The 16,418-nt window shown below is 40.0% G+C and overlaps 1 long non-coding RNA gene across 10 annotated transcripts in view; it reads right to left on the bottom strand.

Moving 5' to 3' along the window:
• Positions 1-16,418, bottom strand: part of LOC103878121 — a 198,205-nt gene that overhangs the window by 34,481 nt on the left and 147,306 nt on the right. The window contains exons 9-10 of one of the 10 annotated variants that reach the window (XR_004177980.1): positions 12,842-12,926; positions 12,075-12,114 (exon numbers count right to left, since the gene is read on the bottom strand). The exons of the other annotated variants lie outside the window; for them this stretch is intronic. This is a non-coding gene — a long non-coding RNA (uncharacterized LOC103878121). Of the gene's footprint in view, positions 1-12,074; positions 12,115-12,841; positions 12,927-16,418 lie in introns of those variants that run through there. 10 annotated transcript variants of the gene reach the window in all.

Raw genomic sequence — 16,418 nt, 5'->3', positions numbered from 1 at the left:
GGTTAATCAGTTATCTATCAAAGACAGAGAAATCAGTTATGCTTTCTTCTCTGACCCCCATCACCTGGTTGGAAGCATTGGAATTTGAATTCCAGATTGTTATAGAGAAAAAGGTACATATGTTTACCTTTCATGTCTAATCTAGACACCAATGTGGTATTTTCTTTACTCACAATTACTTATTGCCTATCATGACTTCCTTTTGTATTCATTATTCTTATACATGTGGAATATCTTTAACCAAAAGAGCCAAAATACAAAATGTTTCAGAACAGAAACTTTTTCAGTGCTTACATAACACTCAAAGAAACGCTCATCAGAACGTTTTGATATTTTACATTCTCAAATTGGGGATGCTTGACTGGTAAGTATGTACAAATATTCCAAAATCTAAAAAAATACGCAATCTGAAACACTTATTTTCCCAAGTATTTTGGATAAGGAATACTCAACCTCTGGTATATTCTTTAATCATGTACTAGAAATATTTTTGCTAGTGCTTTAAGTTCTTGTCTGCCCATAAATATCATTATTTATCTCTCATATTCAAGTTATAATTTAGTTGCATATAGCATTCTTATTTTACCTTTATTTTGTGACATAGTCACACGTTCCAGGGATTAAGTTGTGGATTTGGGACATTATTCCCCTAATACCTGTGAGTCCTTGCTTGCCCCATGTTTCTTGGGTTCTCGTTTGTGCTTTTAATCTTCCTATACCTTTCAGATGCTGTGGTACTTTGAATTTCCAGGAATAGGATGCTGTGGCAAAGTTGAAAAGTTTGAATGGTGAGTAACACCTGTGAAATTAAAAGGGAGTGGCAGGATTGGGTGGGTGAGGGAGCTGTCAGCATACTATTTTTAACCTGGCAGTCCCTGACAGCCTGTCAGGGATCTGTCAAGGTCACCCATGAAAGAATCCCCAGCTTCCCACTCTCTTGCTCAGTCACTGGCTAGAGGCTGCCCTGAGAATAGCATGATCTTGACTCAAAAGCTGGGATGGATGCTTACGACGCTACTAGCTGAAGGCTATCAGCTAAGCACAGTCCAGCAGCTGGACAGTGAGTTTTTTTCTTGAAGGGGATCTGGGAGTGCATCTCATGTTACAGAAATTCATTCTGAGAGATTTTTACTCTTCTCGATCACCAGTTTCTCCTTGATTCTGTCCGTTCTGTTATTCAGTCTATCTCTTCTGTGGTTCCTGTTATTCTTTTCATTATATAACCGTGTCAATTTCATTACTAAGATCTCCTGCTGCTTCTTTTATACAACCTCTTAATTTTGTTTCATAGAAGCTCCGCTTACCTATTTTTTTGATAACGTTAATTATGCTTATTCTAAATTTCTTGTCTGCATTTTCTATCAGCATTTTCCCCTCTTTGTTCTCTCCCTTTCATTATACTAGTTCTCACATACCTGTAATTCTTGTCCATAGAATGTTTATAGTTGACCTTAACTTCAAGACCGTCAGCTAACTTTTTAAAGGGTGGAAGCTTCTACCGAAGTGGTTCCCTCTCGGTTTTAGTAGGATTAAGGAATGGGTGGAATGTAGCAGGAAGAGAAGGATTTTTCCCACTGATCTCTCCGGATTTCTGGCCACTTGGGTTCTGCCTTGTCTCCTACCTGGAAATGGTCCCTCTATTTACAACTGTGTTACTAACAGCTTAAAGTGGGGATGGCTCACATAGCCTGGCCACTTCTCAGCCCCATCAATACCCTTCTGCCCCTTGTGTACTCAGCATTACCATCCAGTGGTAGGAAATGCCCATGGTATTGCCTCCAGGCCCTTCACTGCTGTTACCCATAGTTTCAAGTCTCTGGAGCTACTCCTTCCTTTAATTAAATGCCACCTTCTCTTGGCCTCTCTTACATTCCTCCTATTCTCTATCGTGAACATGTTGCTGTACTTACTCAAAACCATATTTTTGACATTTCAGATCTTAGATGCAGATCACAGAGACAATAGCATGAACTCCAAATGCCATGTTGACTAGAAGACCCAGCTTAACACAATTTTATTTTTTCCCCCAATAAGAACATGGAGCTGCTCTCCCTGAAGTGAAAGGTGGGACCCAGAGTCCTAAACCCCAGAGGTTCCTTTGCATCTCTCCTCTGACTGCATGGAACACGGTGTTTTAAATCATTGGATTGGATGACTTCCAGGGTCACTTTTACTCACACATTTTATGATTCCAGGGTCCAAGAATGATGGTATTATATGTAAGAACTCTGAAGCCTCAAAGAGAAGAGCAATTAGAATTCTTCTTTCTTTCCTATTGTTCATAAACAGGGTATTAAAATGACCACTAAAGAGCAGAAACCTAGCTCTGATATTATACAAAGACAGAACACCCTACCCTCACTTCCCTTTTAATATCGCAAGTCTCTTCCTTCCTTCGTCTGTTAGAGAACATTTCTCCATTTTTCTATGTTCAATATTTATTCCATTTTTATTTAATTATCAATTATCTACATTGCAACTATTGCCACCAAGTTGAGGGGAACATGCAGAGAAGCAGGTTGTGAATATCAGTAGTATGCTTGGTCCAGGTGGGGAAAACAGCTTTAGAAATGACTGGCCACTTGTGAGAAACTTGGCAGTGTTTCTTTCTCATTTTGACAAAAAGTATAAAGTCAAGTCTTCTTTCACTTTTATTTTTGGTAACTTTAACACAGTTTTGTTTTGAAAGTTGAGTTCAAGGAAAGGCCTCGAAAATACCAATTAAGTGCCTCTGTTAAAAGCCACGCATAGGAAAGAAAAAAAAAAAAGTCTCTATGGTATTTGAGGGAAAAAAAATGAAAAAGAGAATCACAAAATTTCTAGGAGAAAAAACTCTGGGCGCCATTAACCTTCCCCACACAACATGGAATTATATGAAGACAGGTTTCTTCTAGACGTTCATGGAAACTCAGAGCATATGCACACAGAAAGGAGCTTAGCCAAAGCAGTACTCTATAAGGGGGGTGATCATCTTATTCTGTGCACTCTGGGAACCTATATGTTGGTTATAATAATTAAGTAGGATTTGCTCCAGTGAGATATCAGCCTATGAAAATATTTCCCAATGTGTGCTTTATAGAACAGTTATCTTACAAGATATGCTATAAAAAAGACCCTGTGATCAAACAAATTTGGGGAATACACCATATTCTCTGCTCTTGTGGGAGATTTCCTATGCATATTATCATGTCAGGTAGTTTAATTATATTAACCCAGCATTTCTCAAAACAGTTTCCCATAGTACCCTCTTTGTTCTGGTTCCTTGACACCTGTTGCTAAGGGCAGGTGGTATATCATGGCCGGTAAGAGCAAAGCCATAGAAAATGAAGAACCTGATTTCAAATCCTGGTTCTTCTATTTAACAAGTGAATCTCTTTTGGCTTCACTTCCCTTGTCTATAAAAGAGAGACAATAATCATGATCTTGTGGGATTGTTGTGTTCACAGGCAATAATATATCTAAAGAACACAGCTCTGTACCAGCCATGTGCAAAGGCTCAGAAATAGTAGCTAAAATAATATGTAGTGATTTTCGAGGTTAGATTGATAATAATAATAAAAACCCAAAAACAACAAAAACACCTGGAAGCCTAGAGAGTTATAAATATTAATACATGGATAATTTTGTTCTTCCTTCCATTGGTCCTAGAAAAATGTTAGAATGAGAATAGAGACCTGGAAAAAGCTTTGCTATAGAGAGACAGATTTTTAAGTACTTCTTAAAGTTAGTTTTTATTATTGCCCCTTCAGTGGAGCCCTTTCTACACCCGCGTCCTTTCCACCCATGTCCATGTGACAGGATATTTCCTGTTTCCTTTCTGCCTTTTTTTTTTTTTTTTTGAGATGGACTCTCGATCTGTCGCCCAGGCTGGAGTGCGGTGACATGATCTCGGCTCACTGCAACCTCTGCCTCCTAAGTTCAAGTGATTCTCCTGCCTCAGCTTCCCAAGTAGCTGGGTCTACAGGTGCCCACCACCATGCCCAGTTAATTTTTGTATTTGTAATAGAGTTGGGGTTTCACCATGTTGGCCAGGCAGGGTTTAAACTCTTGACCTCCAGTGATTCACCTGCCTTGACGTCCCAAAGTGCTGGGATAAGAGGTGTGAGCCACCATGTCCAGCCTTCTGCCATTTACTTTTACACCTACCCTAACACGGGAGTTGCTTTCTATGACCTTTGTGTCCCTCTTGTCCCACTGTCTCTTTCTCAGTGATGAACTCTTAATGTCCTCACACATAGCCACCGCTCTGTGTAGCTGAAGAGGCCCCAGAGAAGCCTGAGGAGAGACACATTTTTGCCATACCCTGAACCTTGGGTGAAATTTGAAGTGAGAGTTTTCAGCAGCCATGTTTTCACAGAACAGCTGACCCTAGCAGGGGGTGGTAGATTTGAATTTCGCTGTTAGTTTCTTTACTGCTAGATTAGGGAAAAAAATAAAACAAAACAAAGAAACAAAACATTCAAATGCATTTGACATGTGGTCTTATAACTCCAGCCTGGGTGCTCAGGATTGCAATGTTAAACTTGGTTAATTATGATTCAGAATTCAAGGAAAGGAATATCGTGGAGTATAGAGATAGAGTCCATGAGCTTTGATGTTAAAAACTGATCTTTGGGAGGCGGAGGCAGGCAGATCACAAGGTCAGGACTTTGAGACCAGCCTGGACAATATAGTGAAATCCCGTCTCTACTAAAAATACAAAAATTAGCCGGGTGTGGTGGTGGGCACCTGTAATCTCAGCTACTCAGGAGGCTGAGGTAGGAGAATTGCTTGAACCCGGGAGATGAAGGTTGCAGTGAGCCGGGATCACACCACTGCACTCCAGCCTGAGCGACAGAGCAAGACACTATCTCAAAAAAACAAACAAAAAACTGAGATCTGCTTATGTGTGGATAAAATAGCTTCTACAGGCCTCACTTTTCTTATCTGTAACTTTTAAAAATAAAATGGTTTCTAAATCTTAAGATTTCTGTTAAGTTTAAATGAAATAATGCAGAGTATTTGGAGTATTTGCTATTCTGTCAGTTTAGGAGGCTGTTAGCTTTCAGGAAAATGTGTAGGTTGATAGACTTAGCAGTTTTTGTGTGAGTTAGATTCCTATCCTAAACTGGGAATTTTGCTGTCCATTGCATTTGTCCATCCATGTATTAATGCATCCTCTGTCCCTAAAAGAAGTTACATACCAGGCCATAAACAAGATGTTATGTTCCAAAGTCTGAAATGTTAGACTAGAAGATCAAATCTTTTCTGATATTTGACAGATTTTACCATCTCAGAGTCAATTAACAGGTGATCATTTGTTTCTGCAGAAAAGTTACAGAAGATTTCTAACATCAAAGAATTTGAAGGCTGTTCTGCTAAATGAATGATTTAGAGCAGCCGTATAGGGATGTATTCAGGAAGTGGTGCTTGTTCTAATCTAGTTCTCCTTGGCCCAGTCTAGTTTCAAGTACAGGGGAGAAAAAGAAACAGCAGAATAGGGCTTGGCCCATAGTTTTCAAATAAGGGACCCAAGGCCCTACTCAACCCATTCCCTCCTTGGTTGTATCTAAAGTGCTATTTCATTGCTTGTATTTTTTATCAGATGACTATTTTAATTTTGATTTTTATCTACCGGATATATTTCAATGTATTTTAGTCATTTCTTATGGTTTTAATGCATGTTTGTGTCTTTGTTTTTTTCTAAAAAAAAAATACTGATTTTGTAGTTGATATCATATGGTTCCATTAATTGAAATGGTAGAAGATCTTTATCAGCTGTTTCTTACATCTGTTCCCTCTTACTTGTGGTGGATCATTTTCTTTTATGTTTTGTGCTTTGGGGTAGTAAGCTCATCTTCCTGTGCAGCCTGAGGTGAGGGTATATCTCTCCAGAGAGTAACTGTGTTGGAATTTTCCAGGTGCCCAAAGGGGACCACAGACCTGGGATCATTTGTATGTTAATAGAAAAGCTTGTGGCTTCACAAACCATAAAGGAAATTTAAATTCAAACCTGACTCCCAAAAGTGAAACAGGATTATGATTTTAATTTCACAGATTCTTGGAGGATTTTTTTCCAACCAGAGACTAGACATAGTTGGACATGTTTTCTTGAATTCATTTTATGATGAGAGCTGGTTTTATAAACTCCCTTCCTTCCATGAGAAAGTACCGCTTTAATGGATTTTACAACCAATTCTCAGGTAGACTGCTGGTGAGCCCAAGGTCATGTCTTCTGTTTCTGAACATGTGTTAAACACCCTAGTCCCTAGTTTAAGAGCCACCCTTACCCCAGTGGCAGTATTAGCTCATGCACTTCTACTCTCATTTATAGTTCTATTTTGACTCATAGCACTAGCGGATTTCTCTTTTGTTATGACTCGCTGGGCTATGCCTGTAAAAATTTGCACCATTTTGTTGACAATGTCTAAGTGTTTATTGCAGGAGGGTGCTATGGTCTAAATGTTTGCATTGTCCTAAAGTTTATATGTTGAAATCCTGTATTAGTCAGGGTTCTCTAGAGGGACCAAACTAATAGAATAAATATATATATAAAGGGAATTTATTCAGTATTAACTCATACAATCACCGTGTCCCACAATATGTCGTCAGTGGCTGAGAAGCAAGGAGAGCCAGTCTGAGTTCCAAAACTGAAGAATCTGGAGTTCGATGTTTGAGGGCAGGAAGCTTACAGCACGGGAGAAAGATGTAGGCTGGGAGGCTAGGCCAGTCACTCTTTTCACATTTTTCTGCCTGTTTATATTCTAGCTGAGCTGGCAGTTGATTAGACTGTGCTCACCCAGATTAATGGTGGGTCTGCCTTTCCCAGCCCACTTACTCAAATGTTCATCTCCTTTAGCAACACCCTCATAGACATACCCACTATCAATACTTTGTATCCTTCAATTCAATCAAGTTGACACTCAGTATTAACCATCACAAAATCCTAATCCCCAAAGTGATTATATTTGGAGGAGGGAACTTTGGGAGGTGATTGCATTTTGAATGTGGAACCCTCATGAATGAAATTAGTGCCCTTATAAAAAAGACCCGAGAGAGCTCCCTCATTCCTTCTACCATGTGAAGACACAGGAAGGCACCATCAATTAACCAAAGAGTAGGCTCTCACCAGATACCAAATACACTGGCACCTTGATCTTGGACTTCCAGTCTCCAGAACTACCAGAAATAAATATCTATTGTTTTTAAGCCACCCAGTCTATGGTATTTTGTTATGGCAGCTTGAACGGACTAAGACAAAGGGTCTTGAGTTTCTGTTGAGAACCATGTTGTCCTAACTCTGAGTCAAGTAGTGTTGTTTCAATCTAAGGTCCTTCAGTGGATTCTGGGGACTTAGCAGTGCTAAAGAGGCATCTGATATGCCAGCTCTCAGACCTTCCCCTGCTCTCAGCTGAGCTACTTTGCTTTTGTCTATTTTATATATTAAACTTCTGAATAAGAATTGGATACGCATAATGGTTTAGTCTTTCAAAATAAAGTTTTAAACTTCTGCATTTAACATTATAATAGAAAACATCAAGATGTGGTGTAGCAAACACAAATCTCATTGTCCAATGACCTGAGCACTTAACAAATTCCAAACTGCCATAATCATTTTACAGATAAACCTCCACTCTCTTTGGGTTTCTGTATCTCCCAACTTGAGATACAATTGAGACAATCACGCTTCAGGAGGGAGTAAACCACTCCAGGAAGAAGTTGAGTAAGACTGGAGGCCTGTTAACACTGTGAACTAGGGAAAGTTTCTTCATTAATGCTGGCAGTAGTGGGGGCCTTATATCTAGAAAGAGTCAATAATGCATTACACTACTTAAGCTGTAGAAAGAGTTCATCGACTATATCTTTTTAAAGGCTCTCTTCAAGGGACTTAACCTAAGGAGGCAAGAACTCCTTCAGTCCCAAATAGGCTAAATAAGGTAGAATATTGGCTGTGAGGACCCTGTCCTAGAAAAAGCATAGGAAGGGGAACAGAACAAACACAGGGAGTTGAAGAAATTGTGTAAAATAAAAGAAGGTAAAAGTAGAAAGCGGGAGTATATGGCTACAGAAGAGGGGACAAAAGTAGACACTAATATGGACATCATCTTTGGACATCAAATGTGAGATGCTATTAATACAAACATATTAGAGTCTAAGACGTGGTAGTATCAAAAGAAAAAAACATCCTGACGCAACTAACCTCCAGGAATAAATACTTATCATGTCTGACAAAGCCTGATTAACCCCAGCCCTGCCTACCTGCAGTCAAACTTTCCTTACTAGAATGTATATTCCATGAAAGCAAAAATAGTTGGTTCTCTATGTCTAGGATAGTTCTTGACACTCAATAAATATTTCTTGGGGGAATAAATAAAAAGATAAAAAACAGAAAAACAGATTTTTAAGAAAGTTAAATACAATTAGTCTTGTAATAAAGTACTTTACAGAGTCAACTGTCGATTACCCAAAGATCACCAGAAAAGTCTATTGATCAAGAAAAGCTCAGGTTATTAGATTTACTGCAGGAAAGGAGATAGTCTTAGTAGTGTTTCAAAATAGAAATATATATGGTTTTGGGGTCAGGGTTGACTGAATTAAAGGAGAGTCTTACAAGATAGAAACTATTTGGGATTGGGCAGAGATTATGCCATGATAGCTTTGGATTGATGGTCACAATCGGAGGGTCTTGAAGTAAATCTGGATGAGTCAGGTGTTATTCATGATAAATAAGCTGTTTAGTTAGTTCCCCATTCTTATCTTCCAGGAGCAGGTATTTCCTAGAGCAAGGAGCTAAATTATTTTTATTTATTCTCAGCATTGCTTAGCAAAGAAAGAGCTAGAATACATCATCCTAGAGTTGTTTAGCTCAGAGAGAGGGAAGTATGCCTGTTTCCAGTGTCATCAAACACAGGGACAGAGAATTATTTTGGTTTGTGTTCTTAGTCCACCTTTTAGCTGTACTGTAGCCTGAGCTTAGGAGTAGATTATAATTGTCTTGAGATGTGATCAATCCAGATCTTCAGTGCTGTTTGATTGTTCTGTCATCTTATAGAGTGTCTGGTGATAGTCTTTTTGATATTGAAACGTATCAGATTATCTTTTTTTTTCTTACTGGAAGTTTATTTGTCCTCTCATTTGATGGGACAGTGGCTTCATGTGAGCACAGTGACACAATTGTGAAGACAAAGATTATAGTTAGATGGTGCAGTCCACTTTTAAACCAGGAACAATGACGCCTGAATTAAACCAAGAGAACAGATCCCATCCCCTTTTGAAAGAGCCCACAAAACTACATGTGGGGGATTTTGATAAATAATCTAATTTTACCTTATTTGCTCCTCCAAATCCCACCTCCAATATATGACTATAAATACTCCAAAATCTTTTCTTTACATTGCCCAATTATTCATATTTAGATTCAATCCTGTAAGCCTTGAGGACTACCCCTACAAGAAATACCTAGGGGAAGAAGTTAGAGAAAAAGGAAATTTGTCTTTTGAGAACCTACTATGTGCTGCCATAGCAACCCTGTTAGTTCTGACAATAAAAATTGAGGCATAGAAAAGGGAAACAATTTTCTAGAAATGGGGAAGGTAATAAATATTGAATAATGGATATTAATCTGAGTCCCTCCAACTACAGAGACTGTGTACATCCCACTGTACTGTAAAATTTCCTTTGGAGGAATAACACCACAAGCCATTATCAGTTAACTCCATATTTTTTTTCTAATAATATAGTTATATCACTCTTGCTTGATATTTAAACAGTTTATCTTTTGAACGATAAATGGGGGCTTGGATTTTTCTTGGAAGCAATGGGAACCCACAAGAGGGGCTGAGACGGCATTCACAGGATCAGTTTTGCTCTTATTGTAGCCACAAGTGGGACGATAGCAAACAAAACTGGAGTCAAAGAGATCTCTAATTATGCCCATAGAGGGTTAAAAACAAACTTTTTCTCCTTAGAGAGAAGGGTATCAACATAGATTCATTGTCAGATGGGATGAGCCGTTGTTTCCCAACTTTAAGAAAGATGCATAATTTAGGCCAAGATAATCACCAGTGATGCATACAGCAGAGATTAATTTGAAAATTTAATATCAGAAGATTGGAGGACTTGCTTATGAAGCCACAGCTTCTAAATTATAGTGAGGCATTGGCTGGTAACAAGTGCTCAGGAGCCTCAATGTGCAGAAGAATATTAAAAGATACCGCATGTCCTCTAATTAAAATCACGGCAAAATGGAGTAATGATTGCAGATATAATATTAGCAAAGGGTAGGGGGACGATTAGAAAGCAGTGCCAGGAAGGCAACAGGGGCTGGAAACCATGGCCTCCATGGGGAGAGGCCTTTTCCAAATTGCAGCCAAATCCCTGGAAATTAGTAAGAGCTAGAGGGAAAGCAAATGTGAGTTGCTGGCATTATAGGAAATAAAAATATTGCTCTATCACACATGATTTGGACAAAGGTTTGGTCTGTTTGTTCAGTGCAAAGTGACAATTGGGAATAATTAAAAATGGAGCCTGAGTTTGCAAGGGACTCACACACAATAATAGCAATCAGGATGGTCACATGAACCTGATGCTTTAGGAGTGTTTGGCTGGTTGATGTAATGTCTTTCATTGTTTTTGTTTGTTTGTTTTGTGATTTTTTGTTTAGTTTTATAAGGGGAGGTTAGTGGGAAAAAGCCAGTAAAATGGGAAAAGTTTCCATTCATTCTTAAAAAGACAGTATTGCGGGAAGTCAAGAGGACTGGCAGACTTTGTACATTTATATCTATCCTTTTATGAAGCTGGAATAAAAAGGTGTGCTATTATAATGTGCCCAGAATTTTAGAGGCATGGGTTTGTAAGGCAGGGGAATGTATTTGGGCTGGCTGATGTCAGAGAGTGAGGCGTGAGGCTTAGTCCTTCTTTTATTTATTTTTTTTTTTGGAGGGGGGTGTTGTGTGTTTTTTGTTTGTTTTGATTGTTTCTCTACAAATTCATGAAACCTAATTGGAATTAGAATGAACAACAATGGCTAATGAGATAACATGAAGGCATTTGAGAATAATCATTCCTCTCTTCATCAACCCACCCCGATTTAATCCTCCTAACTGAATGCTGCTCTTCTACAGTTTGTACTTATCAGGGCCTAGCCAAAGAATGCAGTGAAGCCCAGAACAAGATTATACTTTGTGAGCAGGCTATATTGCATATATTACACATATACTTTCACTTCGCCATTTGATGCTCACTGCAGATATTAACAATCCATTACAGCATGCTTTTCTACTGACTCCAAATAAATCCTCAGAATCCTTTTCAACAGAGGATCCCAGAAATCACGATCAATATTCACATGTGGAATGCAAGATGCCAGCCTCTGCTAGGGAAATTCTGGAAGTTTGGGAGATTTCTGAAAACTTCTCATCAACAGGAAAGGAAGATGGAGAGTAAGGTGTAGGGAAAAGAGCCCCACATTAGCTGTCAGAAGTCTGGAGCTTCTATTTCCTCTTCGGCTTACTATCCTTGTAATTTTGGACAAGGAATAGAACTTCTTTGATTGTTAATTGCTTCACCTATAAAACTGAAGTAATATGTACTAGTAATAGTTCTGAAAGTAATACAACAACAAAATGCAGTAATTCAGTAATATGTCATGAGTCATGTGATGATAGGAGAGAGAGCTGTTATTAGTATTAAACTGATAATCACTAATTCTCAGTTGCTTGTCTCTTTTCTCAGTTGCAGCAGAGCAGCTAGCAGAAGCACCTTTAGCCAAACTTCTATTACTTGGCCTTAAACCACATTCCCTATTTCAGTTATCCTCAAACTTGAATGGCCAAAAGAATCACCTGGGGGCACTTGTTAAAACACAGATTGCTGGCCTGGTGGGTGGCTCACACCTGTAATCCCAGCACTTTGGGAGGCCGAGGTGGGGCAGGGCGGGGTGTCACCTGAGGTTTGGAGCTCAAGACCAGCCTGACTAACATGGAGAAACCCTGTCTCTACTAAAATTACAAAATTAGCTGGACCTGGTCGCACATGCCTGTAATCCCAGCTACTCCGAAGGCTGAGGCAGGAGAACCGCTTGAACCCGAGAGGCGGAGGTTGAGGTGAGCTGAGATCAAGCCAGTGCACTCCAGCCTGGGTGACACGAGCAAAACAAAACTCCGTTTCAAAAACAAACAAACAAACAAACAAACACAGATTGCTGCCCCCGCCCCCACCCCTCAGAATTCTGATCCAGTAGGAATGAGGTGGAGCCCAAGAATTTGCAGTACTAACAAATTCCCCCGCAATGCTTATAGTTGCACTTTCAGGGACAATACTCTAGGAACCTCTGCATCACCTAAATTCTACATTGCAAGGTTGAGATCATTTTCCATATATTTTAGGAAGCATCTGCAATAAACCCAACCCCAGTTCTCATTTCTCAGAACTACTATACCACCTACAGTTTTCTTCCATTCCTGTGAGGCTTAGCAGGCTTATGTTTTTTAGGAATCTTTTCATTTGTATTTGTCTTGCCTTCCCAGAGAGACTGGGAAGTTCCTCGAGGCTTCAGCTTTATGAATTTTTGTAGCTTTGTCTCTCACTAGTGACACTGATCCAAGCACTCATTTAAAGTACTTTTCTCAACACATCTCCTGGATGACTCTGAAGACCCCCCTAGGCTGTTGCCTAAAGAGTGCAGAGCACAGCCCTCCACCCCCATCCTTTTTTAACCCCTGTCACTCCTGTCACCACACAGCTGCCAAGTCCTCAAGAGGTTATTCTTCCACTGGACATAGCTGCCCTTTGTTGGTGACCCTTCTGCTGCCATCACTCTGCTCTCAGTAGCACTGGTCCCGCAACTCCCAGTCTCCTTTACCTTGAGATCCCCATAATTAGGTCTGACCCTTTTAAAAATTTTCTTTAGTAGCAGACAGGAGGCTATTCTGATGTAAATGATTTATCTAAAGGGATAAAATATATACAAATAAGTAATTGCAAATGTTAATTTATAACTACAGCTCAGGCCCAGACTATAATCTTGGCTGTCTGACTTGCTCCCTGTGAGTTTCCACTTGGCCAGGTCCTGCTACTCACAAGAAGTAATCCTATCTTCTTTGTAGCTTGGACTCCCAGATCCAGGGAACGAAACACCATCCCCCATCACTACAGTCCTAGTCACCCTAAGTCCTGGTGTTCCAGCCGCTCTCTCTTCCCAGGACTCTTTGAAAGTGGTAATAGGCCGGGCGCAGTGGCTCAAGTCTGTAATCCCAGCACTTTGGCAGGCCTAGACGGGCGGATCACGAGGTCACAAGATCAACACCATCCTGGCTAACATGGTGAAACCCCGTCTCTACTAAAAAATACAAAAAACTAGCCGGGCGCGGTGGCGGGCGCCTGTAGTCCCAGCTACTCGGGAGGCTGAGGCAGGAGAATGGCGTAAACCCGGGAGGCGGAGCTTGCAGTGAGCCGAGATCCGGCCACTGCACTCCAGCCTGGGCGACAGAGCGAGACTCCGTCTCAAAAAAAAAAAAAAAAAGAAAGAAAGAAAGTGGTAATAGCCCCTTCCTACAGGGAAAGCCTTGCCTCTACCCAAAAGTAATACATTGGCTCCATAGCCCTGCTGATGTAGTCATAGTAGCTGGACATCAGTACATCAATACAGTTCCCAAATACCTATTATTGATTCTTAAAAACCACCACATGTACCTCATAAATATGTATACAATCATTATGTATCAACCAAAACTTAAAAAAATAAAATATGCAAAACATTTTTAAAACTATATTTTTATTTAAAATATCAACGGCCATTCCTTTTTCAATTTCTCTTTACCCAGATTTAAAAAACAAAAAACAAACAAACAAAAAAAACCTTGGTGTTCAATTTCACCTAGAGTCACCTTATTACATGCATTGAATTGCATTGAGAATGTTTTAATGAATAAATGCATATACATAAATGCATATTAATTTGATCTATTTGTATTCTATAGGCCACTGTGTGTTGGGAAACAGATTTAAATAGCTAAAACAGAACTGTCGAATCTCCGGTCTTTCCTCTGCTCCTAATGTTCTTCCTCTTTACATGTAGCCAACTCCCACTGTATCAAGGTAGTTTTGTAGCAGATGAAAGTCCTTGAGCCCATTTGGTCACACAATAGGCCAGCCCTTTACTAATTCTACTACCCTACTGAATAATTCTCTGCTTTGCATGTGCCAGTGTTGTTACCCAGGCACCCGCAGGTCCTTGCTTGCAAGGCCCTGCCTTGAGCGAAGATTGCTGGTTTGAGCCAGAGCAGTTTGTCCCTGTTGCTTGTTTGTTAGATGAACCTGTCCATCTGTCTGCATGCCACAGACCCTGGGTGGCAAAAAGTAATAAAAGGAAAGCACTCTTTGACAGCCCTCTCGGCATAATGCCGGCTTGAACAGAGGTTATTATCTTGTAATGCCACTGTTATTTCCAACAGCCCCCAATGGATCTGCTGACTGTGGCTAGACAAAAGGAGAGACACTGAACACAGCCCCTACACTTCCTAGGGGCAGCGTTGTGCTGGGCCATCAGAGTGACTTTTACTGCCTATTGATTGGTGTATCGACTGCAATTAAGGGCCCCTTCTCCCATTGACGTTGTCACTGGTATATTTATTTAATAAATCCCAGTTTGGTCCATGACCACTGCAGGGCTGACCTAGCTAGCTTCTGTGCTTCTTGATACACTGGGGAGACAAGTGGACTAAAAATGTGAAGATGTCCTCTAGTCCCAGGCTTGCCACTAAATTGCTATATGACCTTGAATGAATCACTTCTCTCTGGGTCTAAAGTCCCTCCTCTATATCCCAGGTCTGACTGAAGAAGAGTCTACAATTCTGTGATTCTTATTTCAGACGTCTAGCTCCCATGGGTTGTGGCATGAACTGGTTGAGAAGGCCCCCAAAATAGCAACGAAGTAATTGCAATGTATATTCTAATAGCAGCAGCTGTAGTAACGGAGCTGCCTCCCTCCCTGGGCTTCCTCTTTAGGGGTGATATGCCAGAATGAGAAACAAAATTACTGTGTCTGTTCAGCAAATTCCTCCTGACAAAATCTTTAAGCGTTGACAAGAGTAATATACTCAAAATTAGTTTAGAAGTGTTTCAAGTTTCAAAAATCAATCAAAATCAAATTAGGTTCTGAAGATGCGTCTGTTGAGTTTTAGGAAAAAATAAAGATTCGCTTCAGCAACTCAGGAAAGTGGCTTTGACCCCGAAAGAGGTGACTCTTTCACACAAAGTGATTGTTCTTCTTTACATCTTCCTTTAAGGCCTTTGCCAAGGACTTGACCAAGTATGTCCTTGTTCTATTCTCTCAGCCATTTGTAAATAACTTACCAGCTGACCTACATTTTAATCCCATTTCTCTCTCTTCTGTCTCCCAACCCCCAAGGCCCATCGAAAGCTAAATGAAGGAAAAAAATTAAAAAGTAAAAAACCTAGTCTTATTTCCAAGGATGGTAAAAAGGCCTGGAGGTGGTTGGGAAAAGGAATTAATAGCCCGTGGCCTTTCTTGACTTGGTCTAATTGTCAAGTGCAAAAGAGCTATATTCAAGATGTAGGCATGCATGCCTCGGTGGGGTTAAATGATTAACAGGAGTTTCAACTTTGGCTTCATTCTTTATCCCCATATGTAACTTAAAAATCAGGGTCTTTTATAGCCTGGGAGGATAATAATAATCACTTTGACATTTACACTTCAGTGACAGTGGCTTATTGTTTCCTACATACAATGACTTATCCCACCCACCCTACTTCCCCTTCTTCTGTTCTTAGTGGTTTTGAGGCCTTTACAGAAGGCTTACTACATATCCACAAATCAGGCTGGCAGCCATAGTCACCACAAAGAGGCCCTTGTGTCTTTTTCTCTCCTGTTTATCAATGTCTATTATCTATGAAGCTGTCATACCTGACATACCTCTTGAAAGCTACCATTGCCTGGGCCAAGGGTGTCACTACCCAAAGTTTCCAAAGTCTTTTATCCTCTGGGTAGAGCTGAGAGAATGGCCTCCCCCTATTCTGTGCAATCTGGATCTCCAAGCATTTCTGTTTGGATCTAGAATCTCTTTGTTCCCAAATATTTTGTTAAAACAGTACATTTAGTTTCTAGCAAAACTCCTCTAACCATCAAGACTCAGACAAGGATTGACAGGATATGTATATGTATGTAGGATGTGTATGTGTCTATGTGAGTGTGTGTGTGCACATGGGTATATGGTTGTGTGTGGACTGAGTGACTAGAATTGATATTCTGCCTTGCTATGACCGCTTCATTCTCATCTAAGCTCAAAGCTTATTTTTGGATATATTAACATGGGCTATCTATAACCAATATAAATGGTTGGCAGTGGAGTTTGCTTTGTGTGTCATAATAAAGCTCTTTCAGCTGGTCACTTGAAAAAAGAGAACAGTCTGCTCCAGAT

The sequence above is a fragment of the Papio anubis genome, chromosome 13, assembly GCF_008728515.1.
Source record: "Papio anubis isolate 15944 chromosome 13, Panubis1.0, whole genome shotgun sequence".
NCBI lineage: Eukaryota > Metazoa > Chordata > Mammalia > Primates > Cercopithecidae > Papio > Papio anubis.
Note: the sequence above shows the minus strand (reverse complement) of the source record. Positions and strands in the feature narration are given on the sequence as shown.